The sequence below is a fragment of the Staurois parvus genome, unplaced genomic scaffold, assembly GCF_062004578.1.
Source record: "Staurois parvus isolate SC_StPar_1 unplaced genomic scaffold, SC_StPar_1.0 ptg000746l, whole genome shotgun sequence".
NCBI classification, from domain to species: Eukaryota; Metazoa; Chordata; class Amphibia; order Anura; family Ranidae; genus Staurois; species Staurois parvus.
The window spans coordinates 3595777-3615000 of record NW_028318542.1 but is presented as its reverse complement, the minus strand read 5'-3'; the positions used below and the strand labels follow the sequence as shown (position 1 = coordinate 3615000).

The 19224-nt window shown below is 45.0% G+C and overlaps 1 long non-coding RNA gene across 2 annotated transcripts in view; it reads right to left on the bottom strand.

Moving 5' to 3' along the window:
* The window catches only part of LOC149445124 (uncharacterized), a 26986-nt gene extending 7970 nt beyond the window's left edge, over positions 1-19016 (bottom strand). Inside the window, exons 1-3 of one of the 2 annotated variants that reach the window (XR_016306449.1) lie at positions 18880-19016; positions 18657-18745; positions 13195-14304 (exon numbers count right to left, since the gene is read on the bottom strand). This is a non-coding gene — a long non-coding RNA (uncharacterized LOC149445124). Of the gene's footprint in view, positions 1-13194; positions 14305-18656; positions 18746-18860 lie in introns of both variants that reach the window. The other variant, XR_016306448.1, reaches the window with a different exon arrangement.
* Between the last annotated feature and the right edge of the window lie 208 nt (positions 19017-19224).

The window sequence follows — 19224 nt, the reverse complement described above, 5'->3', positions numbered from 1 at the left end:
CATGGTGGACTTTGGGCAATAGGTATTATAAGAGGAGGATTTATCATTTTGCCCAGAGTCTTTTGAAGGCCTAAATGCAGCCAATACCACAAAAAGAAAAACCAGCACAAGGGACATAACTCATATAACAGTAAGTAGGAGGTGTCCCTTGTGCTGATTCCTCTGAAAATCTTCCTGTATCCTCTCTGTAGTACATCTTCTATGAATGTCAGATCTGGGTGGAAAGGGCATAGTTAGATTATCTGGATGAGATCTATCAATACGGCCAGGATCTCTAATGCTGGACTTCCTTCTGTGGTTGTGTTATGTTGATGAGAGCTTGTGACAGCACCTTAAGCTGGCCATAGACCAGCAAAGGGCAAACTACGGCCCGCGGGCCGTATACGGCCCGGCGGACCTTTTAATCCGGCCCGCGGAGCTAGGCTCCCGCTAGGCTCCTCTCACAGTCCGCCGTGTAGCATGAAAATCTGTCTCATATGAGGATCTGTCCCCCTCGACGTATCTGCGCATGTGCCGGAGATCGCCGATCGGCTGCTAATGCCTGAAACTGGCACATGCGCAGATACGTCGAGGGGGACAGACCCTCATAGGAGACAGATTTTCATGCTACACCGGAACGGCGCGGGAACACGGCGAGAGGAACGCGCAGAGCAAAGGTAAGTGAATTGACACAATATGGGGAATGAATTACTATAGGGGGGATGAATTACTATATGGGGGACTTGGGGACTTAATATGGGGAATGAATTACTATATGGGGGATAAATTGCTATGGGGGATGAATTACTATATGGGGGATGAATTACTATATGGGGGATGAATTACTATAGGGGGGATGAATTACTATAGGGGGGATGAATTACTATAGGGGGGATGAATTACTATAGGGGGGATGAATTACTATATGGGGGATGAATTACTTTGGGGGATGAATTACTATAGGGGGGATGAATTACTATATGGGGGATGAATTACTATAGGGGGAATGAATTACTATATGGGGGATGAATTACTATATGGGGGATGAATTACTATGGGGGATGAATTACTATGGAGGATGAATTACTATATGGGGGATGAATTACTATGGGGGATGAATTACTATATGGGGGATGAATTACTATATGGGGGATGAATTACTATGGGGGATGAATTACTATATGGGGGATTAATTACTATGGGGGAATATTACTATACTTACTATGGATGACACATACACATCATTCATCTACTCTTGGTCCGGCCCCCGGGTCCAATATATGAACCCATTGCGGCCCTCAAGTCAAAAAGTTTGCCCACCCCTGCCATAGATGCAGCGATTTTCTTTCCTGCAACCATGGGTTTCAGAAAAGAACATCAATTGATTCCCCAGTCAGTGTGGATGGAGGAATCACTCCCACGGAGCCATTTTATTCTCCAGGCATGGGAGAACACAGCGATTACTACTAGTGACTGTATTAGCTGCTATCAATAATTGCATGTGAAATCTGACAGGCTGGTTGTACCCAAGTTGATCGATAAATCAACTTGGGTACATTCAGCCTTCCTATATATGGCTGGAATCTCTGGAATGGTCCCTGCTGAACCAGCCGGGATTCAAACTGTCTATGGCTGGCTTTAGTTGTATTAACCCCTACTGCACTGGAAGACTACGGTGGGGGTGGCTTGGTAGGACAAAGGAGGAAGATTTTCACTAAAGCAGGCCATAGATTATGCCGTTTTCTTTCTTACAACCAGGGTTTTTTTTTATGGTTGAACTGGATGGAATTTTGTCTTTTTTCAGCCAGACTAACTATGTAACCTGCTGAACTACTGTGTTCTCCCGGTGAAGTGCAGTGGGAACGCAGAGAGCTTTCCTTGCCGGGAGAACAGAGTGATTACTGCTAGTGGCTATAGCTGCTGACAATAATCAGGTGCTAAAAATCCAGCAAGTTAATCGATGGATAGACTTGTGTACAATAAGCCTGCCCGTAGTTGGATCAAATCTTGGCCAATCCCTGCTGAACCGGCCGAGATTTGAACCCTCTATGGCCGGCTTTAGTTGCATTAACCCCTGCTGTTGGATCAAATCTTGGCCAATCCCTGCTGAACCGGCCAAGATTTCAACCCTCTATGGCCGGCTTTAGTTGCATTCACCCCTGCTGCACCAGCAGATTACAGCAGGGGGTGGCTTGGCCAGATAAAGGAATATTTTCACTAACAGAAGATGAATCAGCACAAGGGACACATCCTAGCGACTGCAAGCTGTCCCTTGTGCTGATTTTTCTGCCCATAGTTAGATCAAATCTCAGCCAATCCCTGCTGAACCGGCCGAGATTTGAACCCACTATGACCACCTTTAGTTGCATTAACCCCTGCTGCACTAGAAGATTACAACAGGGGGTGACTTGGTAAGATAAAGGAATGCACAGTGGCGAAATGGTTAGCACTTCTGCCTGGGAGAATAGGGTTGTTGGTTCAAATCCCAGCCACGGCACCACCTGCCTGGGGTTTGCATGCTCTCCCTGTGCCTGCATGGGTTTCCTCAGGGTACTCCGGTTTCCTCCCACACTCCAAAGACATGCTGGTAGGTTAATTGGATCCTGTCTAAATTGGCCCTTGTATATGAATGTGAGTTAGGGACCTTAGATTGTACACCCCTTGAGGATTAGGGACTGATGTGAATGTGCAATATATATGTAAAGCGCTGTGTAAATTGACAGTGCTATATAAGTACCTGAAATAAATATTTTCCCTAACAGAAGAGGAATCAGCACAAGGGACACATCCTACCGACTGCAAGCTGTCCCTTGTACTGATTTTTCTGTTTGTGACTTTGGCTGCACTTAGGCTTTAATGTTACATAGATACAAATATGTTCTCCCCAGGAGGTTAGTAAGAAAAAGGCAGAAGGAAGATAATTATAGACACAAAGACGCACAGTTTCCTGAGCACGTTGCTATGAATAGCAGTCACTGTCATGTTTACAAAGTGGAAGGGTCCCAGGGATGTATATATAGCTCTGCAGGTAGAGGACATTGTCTGGCAGTGGAGGAAGGGAGCATGCTTCTAGCGGAGGCGGTCAGGATATCCTGATTACAGGGGGCCCCGGGGCATCACGCAGACATCTCCTAAGACCACAGCGACTCCGCTCACTAAACTATCTACAACAGATGAGACACCCGTCCCGGGATCTGTCAGGCCTCCAATGGCTCTATCCTATTTGATCCTTCAAACTCCACCGTCAGCCAAAATTTCTCTTCATTATAGATAAAGTTGTGAAGGATTAGAACCTGTCTGCTCTTTATTACTGAGCCTTCCGCCCCGGTGACCCCGGTTCCTCTCATTCCTTCTCCTGCTGTCATAAAGATACAAAATGAGGGGAAATCACAGACAGCGAGAACAACCTAATAATGCAAAAAAAAAGCCAGCAAGCCAAATGATAAACCCAACCAAAAAGGGCAGCACAGTGGAGAAATGGTTAGCACCTGCACCTGGCAGTACTAGGGTCATTGGTTCAAATCCGCACCAGCTGCCTGGAGTTTTCATGTTCTCCCTGTGCCTGTGTGGGTTTCCTCCCATACTCCAAAGACATGCTGGTAGGTTAATTGGCTCCTGTCTAAATTGGCCCTAGTATGTGTATGTATGAATGTGAGTTAGAGACCTTAGATTGTACACCCCTTGAGGGTTAGGGACTGATGTGAATGTACAATATATATGTAAAGTGCTGCGTAAATTGACGGCGTTATATAAGGACCTGTAATAAATAAATAAAGCAGCCTCTTAGGCTAGGTTCACATCTGTGTGGGTGGTGCTGCTACGGGTCCACACAAAAATCCATGTAGCCGCACCACCCGCACAGAGGAATGCGGGCGGGTGCCATTAATTTTAATGGCATGCCGCCTGCACTGGAAATCGCAACCGTACTGGAAACCGAGGTTCCCACGTGGGCTGCGGTTTCCAAAGAAGTGCAGGGACTTCTTCCCTGTGTGTCCCGGGGCACGGGAGTCCATTCAAATGAATGGGCTCTCGTACCCACCCAAAATGCAGCACATACAGTTGTGTTCAAAATAATAGCAGTCAGACATCACTAACCGGATCAATCACTGTTTTTGGTAGAAATGATATTTCTTCATGGCAAATAATTTACTAGCAGGTGTAGTAGAGTAATAGAAATCCAACAGTCATGACATGCATGCTGCTGATTCTGTGTAATTGAATCACTAATTGAAAGGGGGCTTGTTCAAAATAATAGATTGATGGCATTATATAAGTACCTGAAATAAATAAAAAGGTTTACTGAAAGCAGTATTACCCCAAAAATGTAATATATTGCAGCTTACTAATCATTAGATGTGGTGGCCACATTAGTTTTATTTTTTTAGACCTTTTTCTAACTATGTAGCAAACAGTTTTTTGGGAAGATAAATAAATCTGATCATTGTAAGCACCCCTGTCAGTGTTGAATGGTTTGTCTCTCCCCTGTAACTGGCAGATCTGGAAGATAGCTTGTTCTTTTGAAGAAAAGACTTACTGACTGGATCACCAGATGAAAAAAAGAAGAAAAAAAGCCTAAATAGAAAACTAATGCAGCCATCACATCTAAGAATTAGTAAGCTGAAATATAATAAATGTTTATTTTTGGGTTTAATACCACTTGATGTCCCATATCAGCAAAAAAAAACCCCCCAAAACAACATTTCATGAGCACCAAGGTGATAAACACAGGTCTCTATCTGCCCTTATACCAGGGGCAGACTGACCATTTGGAAACTTGGGTACTGCCTGAGGGCCCGAGGTCAGTGGGGGGCCCCATGAGATGCCCCAGTACCTTTTTCATAGGCTTTTTTGTTTGGGCAAGGACACAGGGGCCCCATGATCCCCTATTGCCTGGGGGCCCCATGAGTTGTCAGTCCGCCCCTGCCTTATACTTCACAGTATCATACAATCAAATACTTTTGTTTCAGGTGGAGAGCACAGCTTCCACTTTACTTCCAGAACATTCTGGATATGTAAGCTGCAGGTCTTGTAGACAGAGGTGCTATGGAGAACATGCAGGTGGTGCTGTGGTTGGGATTCACACCAACGACCCTAATGCTGCCAGGCAGAAGTGCTAACCATTTAGCCACTGTGCTGCCCCATAGAATGCAAGTTAGTTTACAGAAAGAATTCATGTAGATGAACCGTAAGGCTTTGCTCAGACAGGCTCTTGCATCCATCCTGCGTGCAGTCTGTCATCTACATCCACCCCGAGCTGTCTGCAGGTGGAGGTGGATGCAGAGGCTGCATGGACACAGCCGCCTGTCACAATCTGACAGTTGCACAGGGGCGGCTGCATGGCCTCCAATGCACACTGTCTGCATCCACCTCTATTGGCTGCTTGCACATAGTTTGGGATGGATGCAAGTGGCAGCTTGCAGGCAGGACAGGTTCAAGTGCCCATCCAAACGAAACCTAAACCTCCACTAACAACATATCATGAAATTCCTAAAAACACATCATTGTCCTTTAACCAATACCGAAAACAGCGAGTCATCTAGAACCCAACACCAGATCTATGTATCACAGATCCCAACATAAATCCCCCAGTATGTAAACAAAACTAGACTAGAGGGTGGGGTAGAGGGGCACGGAGGGAATTCTTCTTGGGTCACATGTTACAGATGACAAGGGGCCATCGCAGGCCAGGAGCTCAGGAATTCAGCGTAGGCTCACTGAAGGGCAGAGTGGACGGCTTGTTACAAATGTTGACGTGGGCAGAGCACAATCTGCAGAGTTAAGCGATAACTGGGCTCAGGACTGCAAGCAGCTGTCTCTGCATCTCTGAGAAGTTACACAATTGTCTGTTACCTGGAATCAAACACTGGAAACACTTGATTTTACTTCCATCTGCCAGAGAAATGCGAAATAATCCCCCCGTTATGTTATATGCCACCCCAGTTGAAGAAGAAAAGATTGACCCTACATGCTCTACACATGCTAGGCCCCTGATTCACATATACAGTTGTGTTCAAAATAATAGCAGTGTGTTGAAAAAAGTGAATAAAGCTCAAAATCCTTCTAATAGCTTTTATTTCCATACACACAAATGCATTGGGAACACGACACATTCTATTCCAAATCAAAACATGAAGAAAAATAGATCAAATTTGTGTTGTTCCTCTAAAAAAAATTGAAGAAAAGTGAATATTAGACGGTTCAAAAAAATAGCAGTGTTTGTATTCTTCTTTACAAACTCAAACATTCACTATATAAACTGAAAAATGTTTGAAGATTTTGCTTTCCTTTGAATCACTTCATGAATATTTAGTTGTAGTCGCACTGTTTCTGAGAACTGCTGTACATCTGTGTTGCATGGAGTCACCCAACTTCTGGCCCCTGTGATCAGGTATTCCAGCCCAGGATGATTGGACTACATTCCACAGTTCTTCTCTATTTCTTTGTTTTGCCTCAGAAACTGCATTTTTGATGTCACCCCACAAGTTTTCTATTGGATTAAGATCCGGGGATTGGGCTGGCCACTCCATAACGTCAATCTTGTTGGTCTGGAACCAAGATGTGGCATGTTTACTGGTGTGTTTGGGGTCGTTGTCTTGTTGGAACACCCATCTCAAGGGCATTTCCTATTCAGCATAAGGCAGCATGACCTCTTCAAGTATTCTGATGTATTCAAACTGATCCATGATCCCTGGTATGTGATAAATAGGCCCAACACCGTAGTATGAGAAACATCCCCATATCATGATGCTTGCACCACCATGCTTCACTGTCTTCACAGTGTACTGTGGCTTGAATTCAGTGTTTGGGGATCGTCTGACAAACTGTCTCCGGCCACTAGACCCAAAAAGAACAATCTTACTTTCATCAGTCCACAAAATGTTGCACCATTTCTCTTTAGGCCAGTCAATGTGCTCTTTGGCAAATTGTAACCTCTTCAGCACGTCCTTTTTCCAACAGTGGGACTTTGCGGGGGCTTCTTGCAGATAGCTTGGCTTCACATAGGCGTCTTCTAATTGTAACAGTCCTCACAGGGAACTTTACACCTTCTTTCATCTTCCTGGAGCTGATTGTTGGCTGAGTCCTTGCCATTTTAGCTATTCTTCTATCCATTCGAATGGTAGTTTTTCACTTTCTTCCACGTCTTTCAGGTTTTGGTTGCCATTTTAAAGCATTTGCGATCATTTTAGCTGAGCAGCCTATCATTTTCTGCACTTCTTTATGTTTTCCCCTCTCCAATCAACTTTTTAATCAAGGTACGCTGTTCTTCTGAACAATGTCTGGAACGACCCATTTTCCTCAGAATTTCAGAGAGAAATGCACTGTAACCAGCATGTAGAACATTTGCTGCCTTCCTTCCTTAAATAAGGGCAATAATTGCCACCTGTTTTTCAAAGAATGAATGACGTCACTAATAGAACTCCACACTGCTATTATTTTGAACATGCCCCTTTCAATTAGTGATTCAATTACACAGAATCAGCAGCATGCATGTCATGACTGTTGGGTCTGTTGGATTTCTATTACTCTACTACACCTGCTAGGAAATTATTTGCCATGTAGAAATATCATTTCTACCAAAAACAGTGATTGATCCGGTTAGTGATGTCTGACTGCTATTATTTTGAACACAACTGTATGTGCTGCATTTTGGGTGGGTACGAGAGCCCATTCATTTGAATGGACTCCCGTGCCCCGGGACACACAGGGAAGAAGTCTCTGCACTTCTTTGGAAACCGCAGCCCACACGGGAACCTTGGTTCCCAGTACGGTTGCGATTTCCAGTGCGGGAGGCGTGCCATTAAAATTAATGGCAGCCGCTCGCATTTCTCTGTGCGGGTGGTGCGGCTACATGGATTTTTGTGTGGATCCGTAGCGGCACCACCCGCACAGATGTGAACCTAGCCTAAGAGGCTGCTTTATTTATTTATTACAGGTACTTATATAGCGCCGTCAATTTACGCAGCACTTTACATATATATTGTACATTCACATCAGTCCCTAACCCTCAAGGGGTGTACAATCTAAGGTCCCTAACTCACATTCATACATACACATACTAGGGACAATTTAGACAGGAGCCAATTAACCTACCAGCATGTCTTTGCAGTGTGGGAGGAAACCGGAGTACCTGGAGGGAACCGACACAAGCAGAACATGCAAACCCCAGGCAGGAGGTGCCATGGTTGGGATTTGTACCAACAAGCCTAGTACTGCCAGGCAGAAGTGCTAACCACATAGCCACTGTGCTGCCCGGCTTTATAAAGCATTTGGATAGCTATTCACGCAGCGAAAGTGCAGCTGCAATCAGTCAGTGCAAGCAAAAAAAAATGAATATAAATATGCTATATACTGTGCTTTTTGAATGTAAAATACTGCATTTAGCTACTAGATGGAGGTTAAAACGATTCAAAAGGTTTTTTTTTTTAAATAACAAATGTCTCTACTTACTTGCTGTGTGTAGTAGTTTTGCACAGAGCAGCCCGGATTCTCCTCTTTTCAAGTCCCCCGCAGGTTCTCCTGGCTCCTCCTATCTGTCAGGTGCCCCCACAGCAAGCAGCTTGCTATAGGGGCACCTGTTGCTTCATGTGTCCATTCACACACAGCACCACGACTAGGCCCCCTCTCTCTCCTCATTGGCTTACTGGCTGTTGACAGCAGAGGGAGCCATTGGCTCAGCCAATGAGGAGGCAGAGACCTAGGACAGCCAAGACTGCTGTGCACATTGCTGGATCTTGATGAGGCTCAGGCAAGTATTGAGGGGGCTGGGGGGCACTGCCGCACACAAGGTTTTGTACCTTCATGCATAGAATGCATGTAATTACAAAAACCTTCAGCCTTTACAACCACTTTAATCTGCTGCAAGGATTAAAGGAGTTTAGCTTTAAAAATATATACTGTATATAGTATTAAGGCAGCCCACAGATGACTCGATTATTTTTCCTTCCACTGTGGATAGAAGGAAGGAAAATCGAGGGAATACCTCCTGCAGCACTACTGCGCAAGGAGCGTTCCCTGTTGGCAGAACACAAAGATTGCTGCTAGCGGCCATAGCTGCCAGCAGAAACCACACGGCAAAAATCGCACAGGCTGGTTGTACCCAAGTCGATCGATGGATGAACTTGGGCACAGTCAGCCTGCCCCATACATCGGGTCCCCGCTGAACCGGCCCATTTTTACAACATGACAAGTGGCAAAAAGCATCTTATAATAGCACTCACTCCATGGACTCCCCTCTTCTTCCTTTACAATAAAACGATCTGTAGTATGAGCCAGTCTGTCAAAGTATGGTGTACACCAGTGGTTATCAACTTATGAGCTAAAGAGGACCTCAACTGCGGGCCCCTGATATCACCAAGGGGCCACAAATAATGTTCAGTATATCAAAATAAAGCAAGGTGCAGTGCTAAAATGTTATGTTTAGGACATATAGACATCTTTATGTAAAAAATACAATAGAACAGTATAATAAAACAATATCAAGGTGCAAGTAAAAGTGTCAACTAATGGTGACTATAGGTGATTGGGCACTAGACCAAATACAGTCTATAGCGTGAGCAGAAAAGATCGCAAATGATCTTCAAAAATCCAGTGGCTGGATCCATGGATGAGGTGATGGATGTATAAAGATTAGCTAACCCCCTATGACTACGTGCCCTCACACGAAACGTGTCAGGGGGGGGGCTACAGCGGTGTGACGTCACGCCACGAGGACCCCGGCGGCCATTTGCATATGTATGGGTCAGTATTTTTTTTGCTCCTACCTGTACCTTTTTTGGAATAAACACTCCTTGCCATAAGGATATCACACTATCTGGCCTCCTTTTGTTCTTTGAGCTCCGGTGGGAGCCATTTACATCTGCAGAGTGGCTATTTCCAAACGTGGCAGCACTATCAAGCAGTGAGGGGCATTTGACCAGATCTGACCAGACCCACATAAGGATCCTTGATGTCCTGAGATTATCTACTTTAAATGCGCATTGAGATTGCGTATCTGGTGAGTGCGCAATCTTTATACATCCATCACCTCATCCACGGATCCAGCCACTGGATTTTTGAAGATCAATTGCGATCTTTTCTGCTCATGCTATAGACTGTATTTGGTCTAGTGCCCAATCACCTATAGTCACCATTAGGTGACACTTTTACTTGCACCTTGATATTGTTTTATTATACTGTTCTATTGTATTTTTTACATAAAGATGTCTATATGTCCTAAACATAATATTTTAGCGCTGCACCTTGCTTTATTTTGATTACTCTGGAGGTTTATATGGTGCCTTTTTGGTGTTCAGCTGCTGTTTTCTCCTTTCACTTATCATTTTATTTTAGCGCTCACTTACCCTGCGATTTAATGTTCAGTATATGTAATGCTTGAGAGGACTGTCAGAGACTGCAGACCTAATAGAGGCAATGAGGGTCAGAGAGTGAGGACAGGATACATTGTTGGCTGGGGATATGCAGCAGAAGACAATATGAAACCGGGACCATGATACATGAGGCTAGTAGGGAACAGTGCTATTACCCTAATCAATGTTCCCTCTACAGACTGCTGAGGTCCCCCCATCATATAACAAAGGGCTGAAAGGCAGGCCCCAGGGATGTAAACCCTCCTTCCGTCAATGTGGCATCAGGAACTTGCTGTGCATGAACAGACAACCTTTATTATGTGAGTAGATGGTTTGCCATAGAGCTTTGAAGTGTTACTAAACCTACAACAGTAAAATCAGTCTGTATATGCAGTAAAGCATGCTTGTTATACTCACTGTGGGACCTAAGGGGTTAATCCTCCGCCATGTGAAAAAAGGCTGTTTGATACTGTCTTCTCTGATCCTCCCCTTCTTCTACTGTCCCCAATCCATCTGCTGATAATACAGAACCTTGGGGGAAGCTGCACATGTTCAGTTTGGTGTTTATTGCTAGAGAGTTTTTATGTGATCAGCACAGGCCAATTAGCACTGTCCAGACAGAGGGTCAGGGGTTATGCAGCCTCATAGGACAGTCAGAGGACAATGTAGACGCTATAACTTTTGTAGACGCTATAACTTTCACTTAAACTAATTTACACAATTTTTTTAGCAAAGACATGTAGCAGAATACATTTTGGCCTAAATTTATGAAGAAATTAGATTTTTTTAATTTTTTTTTATTAGATATGTTTTATAGCAAAAAGTCAAAAATATTGTTTTTTTTCCCAAAATTGTCAGTCTTTTTTGTTTATAGCGTAAAAAATAAAAAACACAGAGGTGATCAAATACCACCAAAAGAAAGCTCTATTTGTGGGAAAAAAGGACATAAATGTCATTTATATACAGCGATGCATGACCGCGCAATTGCCAGTTAAAGTAATGCAGCGCCGTATCGAAAAAAATGGCCTGATCAGGAAGGGGAGGGGGGAACCCTTCCGGAGGGCAAGTGGTTAAAAAGTATTGTGTTTGAAAAACTGCTGCACAAATACCATGTGACATAAAAAATTGCAACACTCACAATTTTATTCTCTAGGGCCTCTGATAAAAAATATATAATGTTTGGGGGTTCTAAGTAATTCTAAATGCTGATTTTTACAAAAGTGTAAAAATCCTCCTAGATTGTGAACTCTAACGAGCCGGGCCCTCTGTTTCCTCTTGTACCTCGATCCCCTCATGTTTTGCATTGTATTGGTATTGTTCTGTCACATGTTCTGTCCCCCTTTGTAATGTACAGCGCTGAGCGAACTATTGGCGCTTTATAAATACCGTATAATAATAATAATAATAATACCAAATTCTATTGTAACTGTACTGTCTACCTTCATTTTCTAAAGCGCTGTGCAAACTGTTGGCGCCATATAATTCCTGTATTATAATAATATAATAAAAAGGCTTGGTCTTCAAATGGTTAAAAAACAAAATCAGAAAGCAGATGGATCCTGAGCCCTTCTCATTTTTATAACATGACCAAGATTACGCATGTTACGTGACCTTGGACAAGACATCTGAATTCTTCTGAAAGTTCTCTCAAAGACAAGCAGTATTATTCAAGCATCCAAATCACTCTGATAGCAGCCATCATAAAAACAACAGTACAGACCTGTGTGCCACTTTTACTGGGAATACAAAATGTTTAAAACACCCCACCAAGATAAAAGAAAAAAAATGAGGGTGCTGCCATCTAGTGGCTTTAAGGCTCCATAGACTTTCTCGGCTGAATATAGTCCATACTGTTCCCGTCTATTTCCTCTACATACTGGTAAGGACAGCGTTGCCCTTTTCATCAAAGAAACACTGTAGATTTAGTCTCCATGTACACGAGACATTTCTGAACGATGGAAACTGACTGCTGGAAAACATAGGTTAAAAAACGTCGGTTCAGCCGCGTTTGCATAACGCGTTAATAAGCATTTTTTTAAAGATAAGCACAGGAGAACCTCCCAAATGTCCAGAATGCACTGAAAAGTGGTAAATTATTAACTATTTCAGACTGTTTCAGAAAATACAGAGAGCAGAAGCAGAGACAGCAGTGTGTGTTGAGATTAGCTAGGTGTGAGTTACTCATTAACATTTCTTTTGTTTCCAAGGGTGGGAAAGGTGTCTGGTGGAGTCATTAAGGTCACCTGGCAGGGGGTCTTCATGAGGAATTTGAGGTGTGAATGGTCATTAACATATCTTTTGTTTCCAAGGGTTGGAGAGGCCTGAGGTGTGAATTGGTCATTACAATGTGTGGCAAGCTTGGTAGGAACATCCAGTTTTTGGTGTTTTGTCCATTTGAGTACCTTGAAAACGCTTTGCATGCATCTTTCATGATGAAAAAAGGCTCTGGACAGCATCGGGAACTGGAAGAGTTAAAAAAATTTTTAAACGCTTATAAACGCGATTTGTAGCATTTAGCCACGTTTACAAACGTTTTGCATTTGAAACGCTGATAAAATCGACTGCTGAACCCAAGTTTTCTGCGTTCAACAAAAACAGCGGTAAACTCAAATGCCTGTAAATGACTCTAAACGAAGATGTGTACATGGACACATAGGAAAACATTAGGGAGATTTCAGGGGCTGCTGAAAAAAACGTCGAACAGCTCCTAAACGCGCATTTATCAGCTGCAGTGTACATGAGCCCTAAGCTATTCGCTGTGGCTACAATTATACATACAATACATATATATATATTCTATACAATGTTAGTTGTCTGTGGAACACATATTTAGCATTGCGTTATTGTTTTTCTTTTAACATCCACATACCCAAGTGAAACATATCTTCTGCTTTGCCTTTTTAAAGAACGATCACCATAGTTTTTAAATCTTTTGTGGTGACCCCCAGGGGACCAAATGCCATGAGAACTTGCTCTTATTCTGGCCCATGGCTGCATTCGGCTGTAAAAGGACAGTTTTTTTATGTCTTTGCTGTTTGTAGCTCCACCCCAGGCTGAAGCCCAATTTATGATTTGAAGCCCAATTTATGGTTTGCAGTTTTGCTAGCCCCCACAGCTTGTTCATTTGCACTGAACTGGATTCTCTATATTGTACCCCCCCCTCCTTGAGCCCACATAGAACAGGCAGAAGGCTGCACCAATATCCTCTGTACTTTTTGTACTTGTAGTCTCTTTCCCAGGCATAGTGGGCAAGGGAAGTTCTGGGATTAATAGTCCTTCCTGCAAGTACAAGGTGGAGGGGTAGAGTAGAAGAGGCACAGGGCTGCAGATTGGATGGAAGTGCTGCAGATGATATCCCCTCTCCTCTGTGCTAGTTGTCAACACCCCCCTCTATGTCTCCTCTATGTGCACGGTTTATCTCTCTCCCTTCACCTCTGTGTGCGCTACCTGTCATCGCCTCCTCTCTTCTGTGAGTGGTCTGTCACTGCCCCTTCGCCCTTGTGCGTGCTGTCCGTCGCCCTCCCCCATCTCATATGTGTGCTATCCAGCACCGCCCCTTCAGCTCTGCTTTTGTGCGCTGTCCATCATCGTCCCCTCTCCTCCATGTGCACTGTTACTGCCCCTTCTCTGCCGTGCGTGCTGTCTGTAGCCCCCCGAGCTGTGTGCGCTATCATACCCCCCCTCACCTCCTCTGTGTGTCTGTCAGTTATACTTCTCTCTCCTTGGTCAGACAGTGTGGGGGAGGGGGGGGCAAGTTGTCGGGCATGCTAGCTCAGCAACAACGGCACAGATCAGAACAAATACCCTGGGGGGGTCCCACAAGGATTGAACAATTATAGTGATACTTCTTTTCTCATCTCTCTTCCATCTGAGGAGGCCTCTTCAGGTTGGTGACCATGTAGACTGATGATCGACACTGGAGATGGATGTGCCTAGCATGGCCTGCGATAAGCAATGCCCTCCACTGTCCATGTCAATACTGCAAAAAAAAAAAAGAGCACAATTACTCAAATAAATACAAAACGGTAACAAATCTTTGGTGACATCTAGAGAAATAATACCCAAAGAGTACACTACTAGTGCTCACTGCCTGAGCATTACCTTCAGCGGAATTACTGCTTGAACCAAAAGAACTCACGCAATGGGTCATACACCTCAACCTTTCTTCTTATTATTATACAGGATTTATATAGCGCCAAGTTTGCTCAGTGCTTTACAATATAACAGGAGACAATACAGCAATAATACAGTTCAATACAAGAGCGATTTGAGGGCCCTGCTCCTTGGAGCTTACAATCTAAGAGGGAGGGGCTAGTGGTGCAAAAGGTAGTAACTGTGGGGGATGGACTGCTTGGAAGAGTAGAGGATTCCAGTATTAGCAGAGGGCGGGATAGGCTTCCCTGAAGAGATAGGTTTTCAGAGATTGCCTAAAAGTGAGCAGAGTAGGCGATAGTCTGATAAATTGGGGTAGAGAGTTCCAGAGGATGGGGGAAGCTCTGGAGAAGTCCTGGAGACGAGCATGGGAGGAGGAGACAAGGGAGCTAGAGAGTAGGAGGTCTTGTGAGGAGCGGAGAGTATGGTTTGGGTGATATTTGGAGACAAGATTGCTGATGTAATTTGGGGCAGAGTTATAAATGGCTTTATATATTATTGTTAATGTTTTGAATTTTATCCGTTGGGCAACGGGAAGCCAGTGGAGGGATTGGCAGGGAGGGATGGCAGATACAGAACGGTTAGTAAGGTGGATGAGTCTGGCAGCAGCATTCATGATAGACTGAAGAGGGGATAGCCTGCGATGAGGAGGGAGTTACAATAGTCAAGGTGAGAAATAACAAGGGAGCGAATAAGTTGCTTAGTGGTTTCCGAGGTTAGGAACGGTCGTATCTTGAAGATGTTGGAGATGTCTTTCTTGGTCTCTACCCTTCTTTAACCCCTTCCCAGCTGCCCCGGTATCGCTTTAAAAAGTTCTGAATGTCCGGAGGGTGGAAAGGAACAACGATCACGTAATGACTGAGACTAGCTGTCACAGTGGTCTGCTGACCGGGAGCTACCGATCACTAGTGGGGAATGAAAGCTGTCTTTGACAGATCAGTCTGTGTGCTCTCAGCACATTAACATGGGCTGTCCAGCGACACACGGGCAGGAAAGCCCACACTTTTTGCCGCTGTGGCAATCTGGTTACGAGTCTCAGGAGTGTTTTGCACAATACAATTACTTTGCACCCAGTCAGTGCACTGACGATTGCCCGCCCCTCCTTCCCCCCGTTCATAAAATGCTTAAACCAAATGTTTTTCTTGTTTGGTTCCTTTTGGTCTGTTAAATATTCCATTGTAAAGGTTTGTTATGTCTTGCTGACAAGTGCAAAACATAAATAATAAATAAACTGTTCATCCAGCCTGCGCTCTCTGCTTCTGGACTGTTATCAGTATTCCCTGCTATCTCTGTGGACTGCAAAACACCTCCCCCTGTTGTGGAGAAGAGAGGGAGGTGTTATGTAGTCCAAATACGCTCCCTGACCTAGGACAGGGGTCTCCAAACTTTATAAACAAACAGTTTATTCTCCTTTAGACTTTAGTGGTGCCAGTGGGAGTAAACAATGTTTCAGGCTTGGTGGTCAGTTGGAGTGAAAAAAAAATTACATATAGTAACATCTGTAGTCTGTAGGATGAGATATAGAGCCCCATTGGTGGAATCAGTGAGATGAATAATGCCCAATTGTTTATATTAGTGGGAGGAATAGTATCCCATCATTGGTGTCAGTGGGAGGAATAGTGCCCCATCATTGGTGTCAGTGGGAGGAATAGTATCCCATCATTGGTGTCAGTGGGAGGAATAGTGCCCCATTATTGGTGTCAGTGGGAGGAATAGTATCCCATAATTGGTGTTAGTGGGAGGAATAGCGCCCCATCGGTGTCAGGAATGGATAGTGTCCCATCGCTGGTGTGATTAGAAGAAATAGTACCCCATCATTCCTGTCAGTGGGAGGAATAGTGCCCCATTATTGGAGCCAGTGGGAGGAACAGTGCCCCATCACTGGTGTCAGTTGAAGGAATAGTGCCCCGTCGCTGGTGTCAATGGGAGGAATAGTACCCCATCGTTGGTCTCAGTGGCAGGAATAGTGTCCCATCATTGGGAAGAATAATGCCCCATTGTTGGAGTCAGTGGAAGGAATAGTGCCCCGTCAATGGAAGGAATAGCACCCCATCGTTGGTGTCATTGGAAGGAATAGTGCCCCATCGTTGGTGTCAATGGGAGGAATGGTGCCCCATCGTTGGTGTCAATGGGAGGAATGGTGCCCCATCATTGGTGTCAGTGGAAGGAATAGTGTCTCATCATTGGTCTCAGTGAGAGGAATGGTACCCCATCATTGGTCTCAGTGAGAGGAATAGTACCCCATTAACGGTGTCAGTGGGAGGAATAGTGCCCCATTGTTGGAGCCAGTGGGAGGAATAGTGCCCCATTGTTGGTGTCAGTGGAAGGAATAGTGCCCCTCTGTTGGTGTCAGTGTGAGGAATAGTGCTGCATCATTGGCGTCAGTGTGAGGAATAGTGCTGCATCATTGGCGTCAGTGGGAGGAATAGTGCCTCATTGTTAGTAGCAGGAAAAAATACTGCCACATGGTTGTTAGTTAGAGGAATAGTGCCCCATCATTGGTGTCAGTGGAAGGAATAGTGCCCAATCGTTTATATCAGTAAGAGGAATAGTGCCCCGTCAATGGTGTCAGCAGGAGGAATAGTGCCCCATCATTTGGTGTCAGTGGGAATAGTGCTCCATCATTGGTGTCAGTGGGAATAGCGCCCCATCATTGTTGTCAGTGGGAGGAATGGTGCCCCAATGTTGGTGTCAGTTTGAGTAATACCACAGGCTGGATAAGGACAAGCAAAGGGCCACATCTGGCCCACAGGCTGCAATTTGGAGACCACTATCCTAGAGTGACAATGCTGCTCAGTACGGTTGTCACCCCAGGACAGGAAGTGGATTAAAGGATAAATTCACCTTTTGTAAAAAAAAAAAAAATGCACATCTTTATTGAGGGTAAAAAAAAAGTCAGCTGTCAGCCCGTACCTCCTGCACAGGCTGACAGTTACTGAACTGCAGGAAGAATCAATGAACTTCGAGAACGCTCACCAGCGCCCTTGTAGTCCACTGAAAATTACAAGTCATCTGCTGCAATGTCACATGGAAGTTGTATTTCTTTAATTCACAGGAAACTTAATAAATGACGCGGCTGTGTGGGCGGAGCCCTATATGGCTGCCCTGTTATTGATTTGTGACAATAGGAAGAGGAAGCCCCACCCACTGTCACAATGAGGGATCCTGCAGTGGGGGGGGGGGGGGGGGTGAGTAGTGTGGGAAGGTGTATTATTAGAACATGTTATATGGTACATTCTATATATGGGTGTAATATGTAACAAAGGTGGACCTACCCTTGAGATCCCGTTCACACTTGAGCCCTTGCGATCTTGGGCGGAATCTAAACGATTCTGCAAGCGATCTCAGAACGTTCTGCACAAATGACAGATCGCACCACGCCTATTCGGGTGCCATTCATTCATTCATTTTCAATGGCACCAAACCACGGTCCGGTTCTGGCACGATAATCACAGCAAACCTCATCGCGCGAAGCTTGCCACTCAAAAAGGAGCTTATTTTGGTGGAACGAGGATTGCTGCGATTTATCGCACAATTGCGGCAGAACCGCGACACGTTTTGGTGCCCTTCAAAATGAACGGCACCTGAACAGGCATGGTGCGATTTGTCCTCTGTGCAGGGCGTTTTGGGCACGCGGGTAGAATCGCTCAATCACAAAACGATCATGGCCTTGGGCTACACTCATTCATTCACACATAATTGTAGTGGCAGTTCCTTTAGTGGCAGTTCCTCCTGCGGCTGGGTGTCACTGTCATCACAGCAAATGACAGATAGCACCACGCCTGTTCGGGTGCCATTCATTCATTTTCAATGGCACCAAACCACGGTCCAGTTCTGGCACAATAAATCGCAAAGATTTCCCCTGGGTGTCACTGTCATCACAGCAAACAGGGCCAGCGACCTCAACCCGCAGCTATTCACCTCTCTCTTCACAGCCAGTAGAGATCACACAAAATTCCCCCCAGCAGCGATCATCGTTGGCGGAGAATATGCGTTTTTGGTGCGACTCCCAGAATGCAACTGTGACTGAACAATTGCACCAAAAATGCAACCATGGTGTGCTTTTGATGCATTTTCCATTCATTTCAATGGGGATGTGCATTTTCGGTGGGGTTTAGAAAAGCGCCCCATAGATAGAGCATGCAGGACATTACGGGCGCAGCGTTCGGGGCGACTTACCGATGTCAGATGATTGTTCAGACGACCGCGCTGGAATTTCTCCGCCATTCTTCCCCATCATAGACCATGAGATACGTCTCCACCCCCCACTAATGGAAAAATACATAGGAACAACATCAATGATCAGACCACACATCTGCCAGGACACCTTCCCCACCAATCACCTGTCATTATTGGGAACACTACAACCCCGCCCCCAAATACCTCTAGAGCCCGCCCACACCTCCATCAGCTCTGTCATCACACCGCTCCGCTCAGGTTCTGCTCTCCGTGCCAACAGAAGCGTCTAGACTCCTCCCCACCAGCCAGCTCGTCCTTGCCTTTATCCTCTCAACGCATGCGCAGATCATACTCCCACCCCCGGCCCTGACCGACAGCTATAGTGTCCAATCACAGCTTAGAAGAGCCCTGACGTCAGGTAAATCTCAGTCACGTTCTCTAAATAGCACCTGTCGCTGTCACTCGTGCAGACACACCCTTTGCGACAGTGAGCTGTGCGCACGCGTACATTCCGTTTGTGGGCGCTTATCGCTCGTCTAGAAATAGCACCGAGCATGCGCAGTACGGA